General features: G+C 48.1%; 1 protein-coding gene across 1 annotated transcript in view; it reads left to right on the plus strand.

Annotated features, from left to right (window-relative positions):
- LOC134341393 (homeobox protein Hox-A3-like) overlaps nt 1–20,094 on the plus strand; it is a 72,788-nt gene that overhangs the window by 25,640 nt on the left and 27,054 nt on the right. The window contains exon 2 of the mRNA XM_063039255.1: nt 5,783–5,922. The gene's annotated coding sequence lies outside the window, so the exon portion shown is untranslated. The remainder of the gene's footprint in view (nt 1–5,782; nt 5,923–20,094) is intronic.

The following is a 20,094-nucleotide window of genomic DNA, read 5'->3' on the forward strand; positions in this document are numbered from 1 at the left end:
TTCCCCTTCCAAGTGCTTCTTAAGTGATTCTATTGTACCTGGCTCAACTACTTCCCCGGCAGTTGGTTCCACATACGGCTGAAAAATTTGCCCCCTCGGGACCTTTTTAAGTCTCATCTTGGGTCCCATCTCGCCTTAAACCTATGACCTCAAAGTTCTGGACTCCCCTACCCTGAGGAAAACACTGTTACCATACACCTTATCTATGTCTCAGATAATTTTTACCGTTTCTATAAGGTTGCCCCTCGTTCTCCTACGTTCCAAGGAATAAAGGCCTGGCCAGCCTCTCCCAACAGCATGTAACATCCTTGTAAATCTTCTCTGCACTCTTTCAACTTAACTGCGTGGACTCCTAGTACGATAAGATGGCCTCTTGACCACTTTGGCACCACAACGTTTTTTCTTTTCTCTAATTGTATCATTTCTTGTAAACCTCGTATAATGTACGTTTAGTTTGCGTTTCAAAGTCAGAAGTGGAACTTATTGTCATCTGCACATGTCCATTTGTACACAGATGCCATGGGAACTTACTTGCAGCAGTATCACATGTAAGCAACATTCACAAGATATAAGTTCAAAAAATTACAAGAAGGAACACAATTAAAACAAAAGTCCATTTTAGTGCAAAGTGATGACAATGTTCCTATATTGTAGTGATTGTGTGCGGGTTGGTTCAGGAACTGAATAGTTGAAGGAAAGTAGCTGCTCCTGAACCTGATGATGTGGGACTGATCTTCTTGTCTGTAATCCCCTTCTCTGTTACAATGAGCCCCAATGCAAACTTGAGGATTAACATCTTATAGAAATAGGTTCTTTGGCTCAACTCATCCATACTGACTAAGTTGCCTACCTGAGCTAGTTCCACTTGCCTGCATTTGGCCCATATCACTCTAAACCTTTCCTATCCATGTATTTTGTTCAGGTATCTACCAAATGTTGTTAACATACCTGCCTCAACTATTTTCTCTGAGTAAAAAAAAATGCTGCTCAGGTCTTCATTAAATAATTAATATTCTCCCTCTTCTCCTTAAATTTACACCCCAGGATGCCTGTGCTGAACAGGATGCCAAATTAAATCAATCCCATCTGCCTGCACATGGCCCATGTTCCTACATTCCCTGCAGATTCACATGTCTTTCTAACAGTACCTTAAATACTTCCATCATATCTCCCTCGACCACCACCCCCAGGCAGCAACTTCCAGGCACCAACTACTCTCTGTAAAAACATTGCCCTGCGTATCTCCATTGAACCTTCCACCTCTCGTCTTAAATGCACCTTCCCTGGTATTAGACATTTCAATCCTTGAGAGAAAGATACCAGCTATATCTATGCCTCTCAATCTTATAAATCTTTATCATGTCTCCCCTCAGCCTTCGCCATTCCCAGAGAAAACAAACCAAGTTTATCCATCCTCTCCTTGTAGCTCACACCCTCTAATCCAGGCAGCATCCTGGTGAACCTCTTCTGCACCCTCTCCAAAGCCCCTACACCCTTCCTGTAATGGTCCTGACCTTTTACATTTGATCTCCCAAAGTGCACTTGCCCAGATTAAACTCCATATGCCATTTCTTCTGCCCTCTCTATAGCTGATCTACATTCTGCTCTGTCCTCTAATAGTCCACAACTCCACCAACCCTTGTGCCCTCTGCAAACTTAATCTCAGCTACCATCGGGGGGGGGGGGAGGTACAGGAGCCTGAAGACCCATTCACAACGATTTAGGAACAGGTTCTTCCCCTTCACCATCAGATTTCTGAACAGTCGATGAATCTATGAACACTACCTCACTACGTCTCTTTTGCACTGTCTATCTATCTGTCCACCCTTTAACCATTTATTTATTTATATCTGTATAATTATATAATGTATAATATGTGCTCAGAACCTCACAGAAACCAGCCTCCCCTCCATGGACTCTGGCTACACTTCTCACTGCTCAGTGAAGCTGCCTCCATCATCACCCCAGACATTCTCTCTTCTCCCTCTCCCATCGGACAAAAGGTACAAAAGCCTGAAAGCACACACCACCAGGCTCAGGGACAACTTCTACACCACTGTTCCGATAAATTGGACTCTTGAGCTCACAATCGTTACGATCTTGCACTTTATTGTCTACCTGCACTGCAGTTTCTCTGTAACTGTGACACTTTATTCTGCATTTTGTTATTGTTTTACCTTGTTCTACCTCGACGCACTGTGTAATGATCTGATCTGTATGGACAGTATGCAAGTATACAGAATTCGGCTTTTCACTGTATCGCGATGAACGTAAAACGATAAAACAATACTAATACCAATACATAATTTAACTTATAATAATGTTGACGGCTGTACTGTTGCCCAAAACAACAAATTTCACGATATATCGCAGTAATAATAAACTTGATTCGGATACTGATGAACTGATAAACCTGGTTCTGATTATCTCCTTCCATCCACACTGCGTGATCAGCTGAGCGACACGCGCGCGCGCGCGTGTGTGTGTGTGTGTGTGTGTGTGTGTGTGTGTGTGACCTTTCTCAGACCCTTTCTTTTCGCCCTCCGGAGACAATCCGCTTCAGCCGCAGTTCTAGCGGGGAAGGGAAAAAAACCACAAACTGAATTGGTATCACTGGTGATTATTGTCATTTTAGACAGACCTCCCATTTAACATATTTGTAATGTATAAGTATATATTCTAACTTACACGTATGTATATTGATATATTTACCCGTCTCTGCGGGCTTTCGTTCTGTTTGCTGATTTTTGTTTCTACGCGCTGCTGTGTGCAGGAAAATGTCAAACGGGCCGAACGTCCCCCCGCATCACCCCTCCCCTTCGCATGGCTGAACTGCTTTTGTCTCGCCCTCCAGCCTCCCTCCATTCCCGGCCTGACTCGCGGCGGCCGCGGGTTCACGAAAAGGACACGTCCCCAGGCTCCCATTCAGTTTAATTTAATCTGGGCGATGCTCAACCTTTGAACCTTTGACCTCCGACCTCAAACCAACTTTTCACCCCTTCCACTCCCCTCACCTTCACCACCACCCCCAACTCTCAAGGGGCACCTCTGGGCTGCATTTTCTGGTCTACGCTCTCACGGCTATTGTTACCACACGGGTCGGCAGTGTTTAAGGGCGGCGCACCTCCGATACACTCCCCCACCCCCGCTGTCAATGTGCCTCTCGCCGCCTTGCGCCCCTCTCCCCAGGAAAATAAATCTTGGCCCGGGGTGAAGTAGCGGTTAATTCATCCTTCCAAGTTTGGGATCATTGTGCGTGTGTGTGTGTGTGAGAGAGAGAGAGAGAGAGAGAGAGAGCGAGATCTTGTGCTGTCTGTGTGTGTGTGTGTGTGTGTGTGTGTGTGTGTGAAGATCTTGTGCTGTCTGAGAAAAAGAGAGATCTTGTTTATGTGTGTGAGAGAGATAGTAAGTGAGAGAAAGAGAGAGAGAGAGAGGGGGGGGCGGGGGGAGAGGAATCCGGCCAGCGTGAATCCCGCACAGAGTAAGTTAACGCAAATAAAAACCCAGCAGACCTGGCGCACGTCAGCAATAACATATCGATACCGCGGTTACATTGCAAAGTCAGCGAGTGGTATCTACCATAAAAATATAATTAAACTATTCGGAAAGTGGTGGCGTATGTTGCTTAGATCGGGTTTAAAGGTTTGAATGATAGCGTGCAGAATTCTCTGCTTGGTGCCAACAGCTTTGTAAATATATTCATTTGTGTAGTCCGATTTTTAATTATACAGAGGTGAGCGTTTGGTTTTGCGTGTGCGTTCTCACAGATATATTTTTCTAAACATAAATGGAAAAATATATATACAATAAAGATATATAGATGTAGGGATGTATAGTTGTAAAGATATGTAACTGCTCTTACTTGTATCTTTCTGTAGAGTGTGAGTGAATACAGTATATCTCTACAGTACATAGGTGTTAAGATGTATACAACTCATAGAATGCTGAAACGCGTTGTACATCCAACGAGTGTGTGAATATTTTCCTATACAGATGTTCAAATATGTATAACTAAACAATAGAAAACTAAAATATATGTTATGTTTCTATAAACTATAAATCTAATGCGTGTGTGGATATTTTTCTATGCGAATGTTCAGATATATACAACTAAACAATAGATATTAAAATATATGTGTTTTATTTCTATGTATCTAACGTGTGTGTCAATATTTTCCTATACTAGTGTTCAGATATATACAACCAAACAATAGATTACTAAAGTATATGTGGTTTTATTTCTATATATTCAACCCATGAATATTTGTCATAGTTATTAATTTATACAACTCTAATTATAAAATATATGTTTTTGTTTCTACATTTCTAAATTGTATGTGAATATTTTCCATACGAGTGTTTCATACAACTAAATACTGTACTTAAAAACTGTGTTGCTTGTATGTATCTGTGAATGCATGTATATATCTACCTAAAGGTATGTTTTTATTTGTATATGTAGTTTGTGTGTGTGTGTGTGTGTGTGTGTGTGTTTAGATGCGTAACTATCCAGTTAGTAAATATATTATAGTTAAACTTTCCATAGTTTTTAAGATTATAAAATAAATACACTTATAAAGATATGGTCTTGCATCCATAAAGGTGAGAATATATGCACCTATATATAAGTTTAGATTTATAATTAAAATCTCTAATGTGTGTGTGTATATATATATATATATATATATATATATATAGGTGGGTATTAGGTGTTCATGTACAAAACTGAAGATATGTGTTCCTGTGTGTATATATTTAAATGGTGTGCATGGTGTAAATAGATACTTAGATAAATGCATGTGGGTGTTATTGTTTGTAGAGATTTCTGTGTGTATATATATAACTATACAGATATATTTGTCCCAGTGTGAGAGGCCATGTTCTCTTCTCAGTACTACCATCGGGAAGGAGGTACAGGAGCCTTAGATCTCACACCACCTGATTCAGGAACAGTTATTACCCTTCATCCAATAGCCTCCTGAACCGGCATGGATAACTTCACTCATCTCAACACTGAACTGATTCCATGATCTATAGATTCACTTTCAAGGGCTCTACAACTCCATGTTCTCAGTATTAATTATTTTATTTGCACAGTTTACCATCTTTTGCACCTTGGATGTTTGTCGGTCTTGGTGTGTAGTTTTTCATTAACTCTACTGTATTTCTTTGTTCTACCGTGAATGCCTGCAAGAAAATGAATCTCGAAGTAGTATATGGTGACATATATGTACTTCGATAACAAATTTAATTTGAACTTTGAACGTATCGTTATGCACACATCAACAGGTCAGCGCTATATAAGTGAACCGATACTGGGACCTCTGTTTGTGATTAAACATCAATGAAAATAATAGTGGATAGATTAGCAAGTTTGGCTCAAGCAGGGAGTAAGACAAAAGAAACCTTTGTTAGGTGTCCCTCACACTCCTGCTGTTTGTACACATTGATATATCTGTCTGGGAGCGGGTTTCAAAGGGCTCGTATTTTTGTGTATACTTTTCACCTTTTGATCTGTTGCCCTGGAATTGGTTTATTATTGTCACAGTGAAAAGCTTGCCTTCCATACTGTTCATGGAGATCAAATCATTCAGGTAGAACAAAGTAATTGGAATTGGTTTAATGTTGTCACTCGTACTGAGATTAAGTGAAAAGTTTACCGTAAACCGTTGATATAGAGCAGATCATTACACAGTGTACAGACGTACAGGCTTCAATGAGATATTGGTATTAGTACTGGCATGCCTAGATACAATGAAAAGGTGTCGCATTTCTCACACAGCATTCAAACTATACCGGTCTGCAGTGGTTCACCCTCGCTTCCGCCCAGACAGAGGACCTCGAATTAACGGGAGAAAACATCGAAAGGTCATCCCGACCCCAGAAGAGCAAGAAATGCCCGAAGGAGCCAGTACTTTGACTGTAAGTCAGACACCCCTTGCATTTGGTGATCAGAATTAAAGTTCATGGAACTAACTGATTTAATTTTTTTTATCTGGCTACTCTGAAACAACCGTTAATTGTCAACATAGGTCTGTTCTCCCTGGAGCGGAGGAGGTTAAGAGGGTGGCATGGTTTCCCTTCTCCCCATATCGCAGGTAGGAACAACTGGAGGATAAAGATTATGGATGAGGGAGAAGAGATGTAGAGGCCAGTTTCCATGCTGCACCGCACAATGACTATGATACCTATCTGGCTGGAAGGGTAGCACAAGGTTTGTGAGGCTTCACTTTCTCTCTCTCTCTCTTCTTTTGATCTTTCTTTTTTCCTCTGTCATCACTTTCCACTTTTTCTCATTCTTTCTTCGACCTCTCTCTTCATTTTTCTCCTCCTTCTTTCTCACTCACTCTTTCTCTCTCCACTTCCTCTTTATTTCTCTCTTCTTTCTTTCTTTTTTTGTCTCTTTCATTCTCTCCTTCCACTGAGTTTATAGTGCATAGGTGTGCATATTATTTCTGGGAAATCAGTTTCTGCTTTTCAGCATGATAATTAAGCAGAGATGATATTTTATAACAAGTAAAAAATAACAACAGTGTCACACTCAAGGGAACAGTTTGGAGGTATCAAAAATGTGAAAATGCTGGAAGCTCTCAATAAGTCACACAGAGAATCCCAACCATTCATACTGTGTGTCCTAACCTTGTATGCCAAGATCCCTCTGTCGCTCAACACTCCCTTCCATTAACTGTGTCCTATCATGTACACTGATGTCCCTCTGTCCCTCGACACACCCACCATTCACTGTGCATGTCCTATCTTGTACGCCAATGTCCCTCTGTCCCTCGACACTCCCCACCATTCACTGTGTGTGTTCCACCCTTGTACATCAAGGTCCGTCCATCCCTCAACATGCCACACCATTCACAATGTGTGTCAAGTCTTCCACACTGATGTCCCTCTGCTCCTCGACACTCTGCACCATTCACTGTGTGTGTCCTATCATGTACACCAATGTCCCTCTGTCCCTCAGCACACCCACCATTCACTGTCATATCTTGTGCACCGATGTACCTCTACCTTCAACACTCCCCACCATTCACTGCGTGTGTTCTACCCTTGTACATCAAGGTCCGTCTGCCCCTCGACATGGCACACCATTCACTGTGTGTGTCGAATCTTGTACGCCAATGTCCCTCTGTCTCTCGACACTCCCCACCATTCACTGCGTGTGTTCTACCCTTGTACATCAAGGTCCGTCTGCCCTTCGACATGCAAACCATTCACTGTGTGTGTCGAATCTTGTACGCCAATGTCCCTCTGTCCCTCGACACTCCCCACCATTCACTGTGTGTATCCTATCTTGTACACCGATGTCCCTCTGTCCCTCGACACACCCACCATTCACTGTGCGTGTCCTATCTTGTACGCCAATGTCCCCATGTCCCTCGACACTCCCCACCATTCACTGTGTGTATCCTATTATGTACACCGATGTCCCTCTGTCCCTCGACACTCCCCACCATTCACTGTGTGTATCCTATCTTGTACGCCAATGTCCCTCTGTCCCTCGACACTCCCCACCATTCACTGTGTGTGTCCTATCATGTACACAGATGTCCCTCTGTCCCTTGACACTCCCCACCATTCACTGCGTGTGTTCTACCCTTGTACATCAAGGTCCGTCTGCCCTTCGACATGGCAAACCATTCACTGTGTGTGTCGAATCTTGTACGCCAATGTCCCTCTGTCCCCCGACACTCCCCACCATTCACTGTGTGTATCCTATCTTGTACACCGATGTCCCTCTGTCCCTCGACACACCCACCATTCACTGTGCGTGTCCTATCTTGTACGCCAATGTCCCTCTGTCCCTCGACACTCCCCACCATTCACTGTGTGTATCCTATCATGTACACCGATGTCCCTCTGTCCCTCGACACTCCCCACCATTCACTGTGTGTTTCCTATCTTGTACGCCAATGTCCCTCTGTCCCTCGACACTCCCCACCATTCACTGTGTGTGTCCTATCATGTACACAGATGTCCCTCTGTCCCTCGACACTCCCCACCATTCACTGCGTGTGTTCTACCCTTGTACATCAAGGTCGTCTGCCCTTAAACATGGCAAACCATTCACTGTGTGTGTCGAATCTTGTACGCCAATGTCCCTCTGTCCCTCGACACTCCCCACCATTCACTGTGTGTATCCTATCTTGTACACCGATGTCCCTCTGTCCCTCGACACACCCACCATTCACTGTGTGTGTCCTATCTTGTACGCCAATGTCCCTCTGCTCCTCAACTCTCTGCACCATTCACTGTGTGTGTCCTATCTTGTACGCCAATGTCCCTCTGCTCCTCGACACTCTGCACCATTCACTGTGTGTACCCTATCTTGTACGCCAATGTCCCTCTGTCCCTTGACACTCACCACCATTCACTGTGTGTGTCCTATCATGTACACAGATGTCCCTCTGTCCCTCGACACTCCCCACCATTCACTGCGTGTGTTCTACCCTTGTACATCAAGGTCCGTCTGCCCTTCGACATGCAAACCATTCACTGTGTGTGTCGAATCTTGTACGCCAATGTCCCTCTGTCCCTCGACACTCCCCACCATCCACTGTGTGTATCCTATCTTGTACACCGATGTCCCTCTGTCCCTCGACACACCCACCATTCACTGTGCGTGTCCTATCTTGTACGCCAATGTCCCTCTGTCCCTCGACACTCCCCACCATTCACTGTGTGTATCCTATCTTGTACGCCAATGTCCCTCTGCTCCTCAACTCTCTGCACCATTCACTGTGTGTGTCCTATCTTGTACGCCAATGTCCCTCTGCTCCTCGACACTCTGCACCATTCACTGTGTGTATCCTATCTTGTACGCCAATGTCCCTCTGTCCCTTGACACTCCCCACCATTCACTGTGTGTGTCCTATCATGTACACAGATGTCCCTCTGTCCCTCGACACTCCCCACCATTCACTGCGTGTGTTCTACCCTTGTACATCAAGGTCCGTCTGCCCTTCGACATTGCACACCATTCACTGTGTGTGTCGAATCTTGTACGCCAATGTCCCTCTGTCCCTCGACACTCCCCACCATTCACATGTGTATCCTATCTTGTACACCGATGTCCCTCTGTCCCTCGACACACCCACCATTCACTGTGCGTGTCCTATCTTGTACGCCAATGTCCGTCTGCTCCTCGACACTCTGCACCATTCACTGTGTGTATCCTATCTTGTACGCCAATGTCCCTCTGTCCCTTGACACTCCCCACCATTCACTGTGTGTGTCCTATCATGTACACAGATGTCCCTCTGTCCCTCGACACTCCCCACCATTCACTGCGTGTGTTCTACCCTTGTACATCAAGGTCCGTCTGCCCCTCGACATGGCACACCATTCACTGTGTGTGTCGAATCTTGTACGCCAATGTCCCTCTGTCTCTCGACACTCCCCACCATTCACTGCGTGTGTTCTACCCTTGTACATCAAGGTCCGTCTGCCACTCGACATGGCACACCATTCACTGTGTGTGTCGAATCTTGTACGCCAATGTCCCTCTGTCTCTGGACACTCCCCACCATTCACTGCGTGTGTTCTACCCTTGTACATCAAGGTCCGTCTGCCCTTCGACATGCAAACCATTCACTGTGTGTGTCGAATCTTGTACGCCAATGTCCCTCTGTCCCTCGACACTCCTCACCATTCACTGTGTGTATCCTATCTTGTACACCGATGTCCCTCTGTCCCTCGACACACCCACCATTCACTGTGCGTGTCCTATCTTGTACGCCAATGTCCCTCTGTCCCTCGACACTCCCCACCATTCACTGTGTGTATCCTATCTTGTACGCCAATGTCCCTCTGTCCCTCGACACTCCCCACCATTCACTGTGTGTGTCCTATCATGTACACAGATGTCCCTCTGTCCCTCGACACTCCCCACCATTCACTGCGTGTGTTCTACCCTTGTACATCAAGGTCCGTCTGCCCTTCGACATGGCAAACCATTCACTGTGTGTGTCGAATCTTGTACGCCAATGTCCCTCTGTCCCCCGACACTCCCCACCATTCACTGTGTGTATCCTATCTTGTACACCGATGTCCCTCTGTCCCTCGACACACCCACCATTCACTGTGCGTGTCCTATCTTGTACGCCAATGTCCCTCTGTCCCTCGACACTCCCCACCATTCACTGTGTGTATCCTATCATGTACACCGATGTCCCTCTGTCCCTCGACACTCCCCACCATTCACTGTGTGTATCCTATCTTGTACGCCAATGTCCCTCTGTCCCTCGACACTCCCCACCATTCACTGTGTGTGTCCTATCATGTACACAGATGTCCCTCTGTCCCTCGACACTCCCCACCATTCACTGCGTGTGTTCTACCCTTGTACATCAAGGTCGTCTGCCCTTCGACATGGCAAACCATTCACTGTGTGTGTCGAATCTTGTACGCCAATGTCCCTCTGTCCCTCGACACTCCCCACCATTCACTGTGTGTATCCTATCTTGTACACCGATGTCCCTCTGTCCCTCGACACACCCACCATTCACTGTGTGTGTCCTATCTTGTACGCCAATGTCCCTCTGCTCCTCAACTCTCTGCACCATTCACTGTGTGTGTCCTATCTTGTACGCCAATGTCCCTCTGCTCCTCGACACTCTGCACCATTCACTGTGTGTACCCTATCTTGTACGCCAATGTCCCTCTGTCCCTTGACACTCCCCACCATTCACTGTGCGTGTGCTATCTTGTACGCCAATGTCCCTCTGTCCCTCGACACTCCCCACCATTCACTGTGTGTATCCTATCATGTACACCGATGTCCCTCTGTCCCTCGACACTCCCCACCATTCACTGTGTGTATCCTATCTTGTACGCCGATGTCCCTCTGTCCCTCGACACTCCCCACCATTCACTGTGTGTGTCCTATCATGTACACAGATGTCCCTCTGTCCCTCGACACTCCCCACCATTCACTGCGTGTGTTCTACCCTTGTACATCAAGGTCCGTCTGCCCTTCGACATGGCAAACCATTCACTGTGTGTGTCGAATCTTGTACGCCAATGTCCCTCTGTCCCTCGACACTCCCCACCATTCACTGTGTGTATCCTATCTTGTACACCGATGTCCCTCTGTCCCTCGACACACCCACCATTCACTGTGTGTGTCCTATCTTGTACGCCAATGTCCCTCTGCTCCTCAACTCTCTGCACCATTCACTGTGTGTGTCCTATCTTGTACGCCAATGTCCCTCTGCTCCTCGACACTCTGCACCATTCACTGTGTGTACCCTATCTTGTACGCCAATGTCCCTCTGTCCCTTGACACTCCCCACCATTCACTGTGTGTGTCCTATCATGTACACAGATGTCCCTCTGTCCCTCGACACTCCCCACCATTCACTGCGTGTGTTCTACCCTTGTACATCAAGGTCCGTCTGCCCTTCGACATGCAAACCATTCACTGTGTGTGTCGAATCTTGTACGCCAATGTCCCTCTGTCCCTCGACACTCCCCACCATTCACTGTGTGTATCCTATCTTGTACACCGATGTCCCTCTGTCCCTCGACACACCCACCATTCACTGTGCGTGTCCTATCTTGTACGCCAATGTCCCTCTGTCCCTCGACACTACCCACCATTCACTGTGTGTATCCTATCTTGTACGCCAATGTCCCTCTGCTCCTCAACTCTCTGCACCATTCACTGTGTGTGTCCTATCTTGTACGCCAATGTCCCTCTGCTCCTCGACACTCTGCACCATTCACTGTGTGTATCCTATCTTGTACACCAATGTCCCTCTGTCCCTTGACACTCCCCACCATTCACTGTGTGTGTCCTATCATGTACACAGATGTCCCTCTGTCCCTCGACACTCCCCACCATTCACTGCGTGTGTTCTACCCTTGTACATCAAGGTCCGTCTGCCCTTCGACATGCAAACCATTCACTGTGTGTGTCGAATCTTGTACGCCAATGTCCCTCTGTCCCTCGACACTCCCCACCATTCACTGTGTGTATCCTATCTTGTACACCGATGTCCCTCTGTCCCTCGACACACCCACCATTCACTGTGCGTGTCCTATCTTGTACGCCAATGTCCCTCTGCTCCTCGACACTCTGCACCATTCACTGTGTGTATCCTATCTTGTACGCCAATGTCCCTCTGTCCCTTGACACTCCCCACCATTCACTGTGTGTGTCCTATCATGTACACAGATGTCCCTCTGTCCCTCGACACTCCCCACCATTCACTGCGTGTGTTCTACCCTTGTACATCAAGGTCCGTCTGCCCCTCGACATGGCACACCATTCACTGTGTGTGTCGAATCTTGTACGCCAATGTCCCTCTGTCTCTCGACACTCCCCACCATTCACTGCGTGTGTTCTACCCTTGTACATCAAGGTCCGTCTGCCCCTCGACATGGCACACCATTCACTGTGTGTGTCGAATCTTGTACGCCAATGTCCCTCTGTCTCTCGACACTCCCCACCATTCACTGCGTGTGTTCTACCCTTGTACATCAAGGTCCGTCTGCCCTTCGACATGCAAACCATTCACTGTGTGTGTCGAATCTTGTACGCCAATGTCCCTCTGTCCCTCGACACTCCCCACCATTCACTGTGTGTATCCTATCTTGTACACCGATGTCCCTCTGTCCCTCGACACACCCACCATTCACTGTGCGTGTCCTATCTTGTACGCCAATGTCCCTCTGTCCCTCGACACTCCCCACCATTCACTGTGTGTATCCTATCATGTACACCGATGTCCCTCTGTCCCTCGACACTCCCCACCATTCACTGTGTGTATCCTATCTTGTACGCCAATGTCCCTCTGTCCCTCGACACTCCCCACCATTCACTGTGTGTGTCCTATCATGTACACAGATGTCCCTCTGTCCCTCGACACTCCCCACCATTCACTGCGTGTGTTCTACCCTTGTACATCAAGGTCCGTCTGCCCTTCGACATGGCAAACCATTCACTGTGTGTGTCGAATCTTGTACGCCAATGTCCCTCTGTCCCCCGACACTCCCCACCATTCACTGTGTGTATCCTATCTTGTACACCGATGTCCCTCTGTCCCTCGACACACCCACCATTCACTGTGCGTGTCCTATCTTGTACGCCAATGTCCCTCTGTCCCTCGACACTCCCCACCATTCACTGTGTGTATCCTATCTTGTACACCGATGTCCCTCTGTCCCTCGACACACCCACCATTCACTGTGTGTGTCCTATCTTGTACGCCAATGTCCCTCTGCTCCTCAACTCTCTGCACCATTCACTGTGTGTGTCCTATCTTGTACGCCAATGTCCCTCTGCTCCTCGACACTCTGCACCATTCACTGTGTGTACCCTATCTTGTACGCCAATGTCCCTCTGTCCCTTGACACTCCCCACCATTCACTGTGTGTGTTCTATCATGTACACAGATGTCCCTCTGTCCCTCGACACTCCCCACCATTCACTGCGTGTGTTCTACCCTTGTACATCAAGGTCCGTCTGCCCTTCGACATGCAAACCATTCACTGTGTGTGTCGAATCTTGTACGCCAATGTCCCTCTGTCCCTCGACACTCCCCACCATTCACTGTGTGTATCCTATCTTGTACACCGATGTCCCTCTGTCCCTCGACACACCCACCATTCACTGTGCGTGTCCTATCTTGTACGCCAATGTCCCTCTGTCCCTCGACACTACCCACCATTCACTGTGTGTATCCTATCTTGTACGCCAATGTCCCTCTGCTCCTCAACTCTCTGCACCATTCACTGTATGTGTCCTATCTTGTACGCCAATGTCCCTCTGCTCCTCGACACTCTGCACCATTCACTGTGTGTATCCTATCTTGTACACCAATGTCCCTCTGTCCCTTGACACTCCCCACCATTCACTGTGTGTGTCCTATCATGTACACAGATGTCCCTCTGTCCCTCGACACTCCCCACCATTCACTGCGTGTGTTCTACCCTTGTACATCAAGGTCCGTCTGCCCTTCGACATGCAAACCATTCACTGTGTGTGTCGAATCTTGTACGCCAATGTCCCTCTGTCCCTCGACACTCCCCACCATTCACTGTGTGTATCCTATCTTGTACACCGATGTCCCTCTGTCCCTCGACACACCCACCATTCACTGTGCGTGTCCTATCTTGTACGCCAATGTCCCTCTGCTCCTCGACACTCTGCACCATTCACTGTGTGTATCCTATCTTGTACGCCAATGTCCCTCTGTCCCTTGACACTCCCCACCATTCACTGTGTGTGTCCTATCATGTACACAGATGTCCCTCTGTCCCTCGACACTCCCCACCATTCACTGCGTGTGTTCTACCCTTGTACATCAAGGTCCGTCTGCCCCTCGACATGGCACACCATTCACTGTGTGTGTCGAATCTTGTACGCCAATGTCCCTCTGTCTCTCGACACTCCCCACCATTCACTGCGTGTGTTCTACCCTTGTACATCAAGGTCCGTCTGCCCCTCGACATGGCACACCATTCACTGTGTGTGTCGAATCTTGTACGCCAATGTCCCTCTGTCTCTCGACACTCCCCACCATTCACTGCGTGTGTTCTACCCTTGTACATCAAGGTCCGTCTGCCCTTCGACATGCAAACCATTCACTGTGTGTGTCGAATCTTGTACGCCAATGTCCCTCTGTCCCTCGACACTCCCCACCATTCACTGTGTGTATCCTATCTTGTACACCGATGTCCCTCTGTCCCTCGACACACCCACCATTCACTGTGCGTGTCCTATCTTGTACGCCAATGTCCCTCTGTCCCTCGACACTCCCCACCATTCACTGTGTGTATCCTATCATGTACACCGATGTCCCTCTGTCCCTCGACACTCCCCACCATTCACTGTGTGTATCCTATCTTGTACGCCAATGTCCCTCTGTCCCTCGACACTCCCCACCATTCACTGTGTGTGTCCTATCATGTACACAGATGTCCCTCTGTCCCTCGACACTCCCCACCATTCACTGCGTGTGTTCTACCCTTGTACATCAAGGTCCGTCTGCCCTTCGACATGGCAAACCATTCACTGTGTGTGTCGAATCTTGTACGCAATGTCCCTCTGTCCCCCGACACTCCCCACCATTCACTGTGTGTATCCTATCTTGTACACCGATGTCCCTCTGTCCCTCGACACACCCACCATTCACTGTGCGTGTCGTATCTTGTACGCCAATGTCCCTCTGTCCCTCGACACTCCCCACCATTCACTGTGTGTATCCTATCATGTACACCGATGTCCCTCTGTCCCTTGACACTCCCCACCATTCACTGTGTGTATCCTATCTTGTACGCCAATGTCCCTCTGTCCCTCGACACTCCCCACCATTCACTGTGTGTGTCCTATCATGTACACAGATGTCCCTCTGTCCCTCGACACTCCCCACCATTCACTGAGTGTGTTCTACCCTTGTACATCAAGGTCGTCTGCCCTTCGACATGGCAAACCATTCACTGTGTGTGTCGAATCTTGTACGCCAATGTCCCTCTGTCCCTCGACACTCCCCACCATTCACTGTGTGTATCCTATCTTGTACACCGATGTCCCTCTGTCCCTCGACACACCCACCACTCACTGTGTGTGTCCTATCTTGTACGCCAATGTCCCTCTGCTCCTCAACTCTCTGCACCATTCACTGTGTGTGTCCTATCTTGTACGCCAATGTCCCTCTGCTCCTCGACACTCTGCACCATTCACTGTGTGTACCCTATCTTGTACGCCAATGTCCCTCTGTCCCTTGACACTCCCCACCATTCACTGTGCGTGTCCTATCTTGTACGCCAATGTCCCTCTGTCCCTCGAGACTCCCCACCATTCACTGTGTGTATCCTATCATGTACACCGATGTCCCTCTGTCCCTCGACACTCCCCACCATTCACTGTGTGTATCCTATCTTGTACGCCAATGTCCCTCTGTCCCTCGACACTCCCCACCATTCACTGTGTGTGTCCTATCATGTACACAGATGTCCCTCTGTCCCTCGACACTCCCCACCATTCACTGCGTGTGTTCTACCCTTGTACATCAAGGTCCGTCTGCCCTTCGACATGGCAAACCATTCACTGTGTGTGTCGAATCTTGTACGCCAATGTCCCTCTGTCCCTCGACACTCCCCACCATTCACTGTGTGTATCCTATCTTGTACACCGATGTCCCTCTGTCCCTCGACACACCCACCATTCACTGTGTGTGTCCTATCTTGTACGCCAATGTCCCTCTGCTCCTCAACTCTCTGCACCATTCCCTGTGTGTGTCCTATCTTGTACGCCAATGTCCCTCTGCTCCTCGACACTCTGCACCATTCACTGTGTGTACCCTATCTTGTACGCCAATGTCCCTCTGTCCCTTGACACTCCCCACCATTCACTGTGTGTGTCCTATCATGTACACAGATGTCCCTCTGTCCCTCGACACTCCCCACCATTCACTGCGTGTGTTCTACCCTTGTACATCAAGGTCTGTCTGCCCTTCGACATGCACACCATTCACTGTGTGTGTCGAATCTTGTACGCCAATGTCCCTCTGTCCCTCGACACTCCCCACCATTCACTGTGTCTATCCTATCTTGTACACCGATGTCCCTCTGTCCCTCGACACACCCACCATTCACTGTGCGTGTCCTATCTTGTACGCCAATGTCCCTCTGTCCCTCGACACTCCCCACCATTCACTGTGTGTATCCTATCTTGTACGCCAATGTCCCTCTGCTCCTCAACTCTCTGCACCATTCACTGTGTGTGTCCTATCTTGTACGCCAATGTCCCTCTGCTCCTCGACACTCTGCACCATTCACTGTGTGTATCCTATCTTGTACGCCAATGTCCCTCTGTCCCTTGACACTCCCCACCATTCACTGTGTGTGTCCTATCATGTACACAGATGTCCCTCTGTCCCTCGACACTCCCCACCATTCACTGCGTGTGTTCTACCCTTGTACATCAAGGTCCGTCTGCCCTTCGACATGCAAACCATTCACTGTGTGTGTCGAATCTTGTACGCCAATGTCCCTCTGTCCCTCGACACTCCCCACCATTCACTGTGTGTATCCTATCTTGTACACCGATGTCCCTCTGTCCCTCGACACACCCACCATTCACTGTGCGTGTCCTATCTTGTACGCCAATGTCCCTCTGTCCCTCGACACTCCCCACCATTCACTGTGTGTGTCCTATCATGTACACCGATGTCCATCTACCCCTCAACATGCCACACCATTCACAGTGTGAGTTCTACCCTTGCACACAGAGATTTCTCTGTACTTTGGCATTCTCAATCCTTCACATGACTGTCTTAATGTTATATACCAGGATCCCTCGGTCTCTAGATACTCAGCAACATTCACAGTGTCTGTCCTAGTCTTGTACATCAAGGTCCCTCTCACCCTTGACACTCCGAACCATACACAGTGTGGTCCTAACTTGTACACCGATGTCCATCTCCCCCGCGACATGCCACACCATTCACTGTGTGTGTTCTATCTTCTACATACATGTCCCTCTGCCCCTTAACATCCACCACCATTCACAGCATGTGCTGCATTTGTACATAACGTTCCTTCTGGCCCTTGATATCTCCACCATTCTTGTCCTGTGTCCCACCTTTGTACACCGAGTTCCCTCTGTCCCTCCAAACTCCCCACCATTCATTGTGTGTCCTATCTTGTACACCAATGTCCCTCTACCCCTCGACACTCCCCACCATTCACATTATGTCTATCTGGTACACCAATTCCCCCTCTGCCCCTCAACACTCCAAGCTATTCAGAGTGTGTCCTATCTTGTACACCATTCACAGTGTGTGTCTACCCTTCATCTCAAGTTCCCTCTGCCCCTTGACACTCTCCATCATTCACTGTGTGTATTATCTTGTACACCGATGTCCCTCTGCCCCTCAACACTCCACACCCTACACTGTGTGTGTCCTATCTTGTACAGTGATGTATCTCTGCCCCTTGACACTCCCCACCATTCACCGTGTGTGTCCTACCTTCTACACAAATCTCCCTCTTCCCCTCGACAGGTTGAACCATTCAGAGTGTGTCCTATCTTGTACACCGATGTCCCTCTGTCCCTCGACACTCCCCACCATTCACTGTGTGTGTCCTATCTTCTACAGTGATGTCTCTCTGCCCCTCGACACTCCCCACCATTCATTGTGTGTGTCCTATCTTCTACAGAAATCTCCCTCTGCCCCTCGACAAGCCGAACCATTCAGAGTGTGTCCTATCTTGTACACCGATGTCACTCTACCCCTCGAAAATCCACACCGTACACAGTGTGTCCTACCTTGAACACCGATGTACCTCTGTCCCTCGACACTCCCCACCATTCACAGTGTGTGTTCTACCCTTGTAAATCAAGGTCCATCTGCCCCTCAACATGCCACACCATTCACAATGTGTGTGTCCTATCATGTACACCAATGTCCCTCTGCCATTCGACACTCCCCACCATTCAAATTGTGTCCTATCTTGTACACTGATGTCCGTCTACCCCTCGACACCCCCCACCACTCACTGTGTGTGTACTATCTTGTACACCGATGTGCCTCTGCCCCTCAACAGTCTCCACTATTCACACTGTGCCATACATTTGTTCACCAAGGTCACTCTGTTCCTCAATACTCCCCACCGTTCATGGTTCGTATCCAACCATCGATTCTTTGACATTCCCAACCACGAACACATGTGCCTTATCATTGTAAACCGAGATCCCTCTGTACCTTAGTACTTCCCAACATTCACACTGAGTGTCCTACCCTTGTACACCAGGGTCCATCTTTTTCTCAACGTTCACCCCCATTTACATCATGTGCCCTACATTTGTACATAAAGGTTCCTCTGGCCCTTGATTATGTCCCACCATTCATGTCCTGTGTCCTACCTTTCTACACCGATGTCCCTCTGTCCCTCCAAACTCCGCATCATACACACTGTGTGTCTTCTCTTGTACACCAAGATCCCTCTGTTCCTTGCCAGTCCCCTTCATTCATCCTACCCTCATACACAGTGGTTCCCCTGTCCCATGACTTTACCCACCATTTAAAGTATCAGTCCTACCCTTGTACACCTATATCCTTCTGTCCTTCGACACTCCCTTCCCATCATGTTGTGTGTCTCACACTTGTACATTGAGGTCTTTCTATAGCTCACCGTGAATGTGTGTTCTACCCTTGTACACCAAGGTCAACTGTCCCTTGACATTCACTACCCTACAGGTTTGTGTCCTATCCTCGTACACCAATGTCCCTCTGTCTGTCGACATTCCGCACCATTCACAGTGTGTGTCCTGCCCTTATACGATGAGGTCCCGCTGTTCTTCGATACTCCCCACCATTCACAGTGCATGTTCAACCTTTGTACACCGAATTCAACTGTCCCTTGTCACTTGCTACCCTACATGTGTGTGTCCTACACTTGCACCCCGAGGTCCCTCTGTCCCTCGACATTTCACGGCATTCACGTTGTTTATCCTACCCTTGAAACCAATGTCCCTCTGTCCCTCAACACTCCCTGCCCTTCACGGTGTGTGTCCTACATTTGAACATTGACGTCTATCTGTAACTCAAGACTCCCCACAATTCACAGTGTGTGTCCTGTACTTGTACACAGAGGTCCTTTTGTCCCTCGACACACCACACTGATCACTGTGTGTGTCCTACCCTTTTACACTGATATCCCTCTGTTCCTTGACACTCCCCACCATTCACATGTGTGTCCATGTGGAACAGTCTGTGCTCCAACCCTATTCTAGTACTGCTCCCCAACTTTTCCTTCGGTACATTGACGACTACATTGGTGCTGCTTCCCGCACCCATGCTGATCTTGTCAATTTCATCGACTTTACTTCTAACTTCCACCCAGCCCTCAAATTCACTTGGTCTATCTCGGACACTTCTCTCCCCTTTCTTGATCTCTCGGTCTCCATCTCTGGAGACAGACTGTCCGCTGACATCTTCTACAAGCTCACTGACTCTCATAGCTACCTCAACTATACCTCTTCCCACCCCGCCACATGCAAAAATTCCATTCCCTACTCCCAATTCCTCTGTCTCCGCCGCATCTGCTCCCAGGATGAGGCTTTCCATTCCAGAACAT

Source organism: Mobula hypostoma, assembly GCF_963921235.1.
Source record: "Mobula hypostoma chromosome X1 unlocalized genomic scaffold, sMobHyp1.1 SUPER_X1_unloc_3, whole genome shotgun sequence".
Lineage (NCBI taxonomy): Eukaryota > Metazoa > Chordata > Chondrichthyes > Myliobatiformes > Myliobatidae > Mobula > Mobula hypostoma.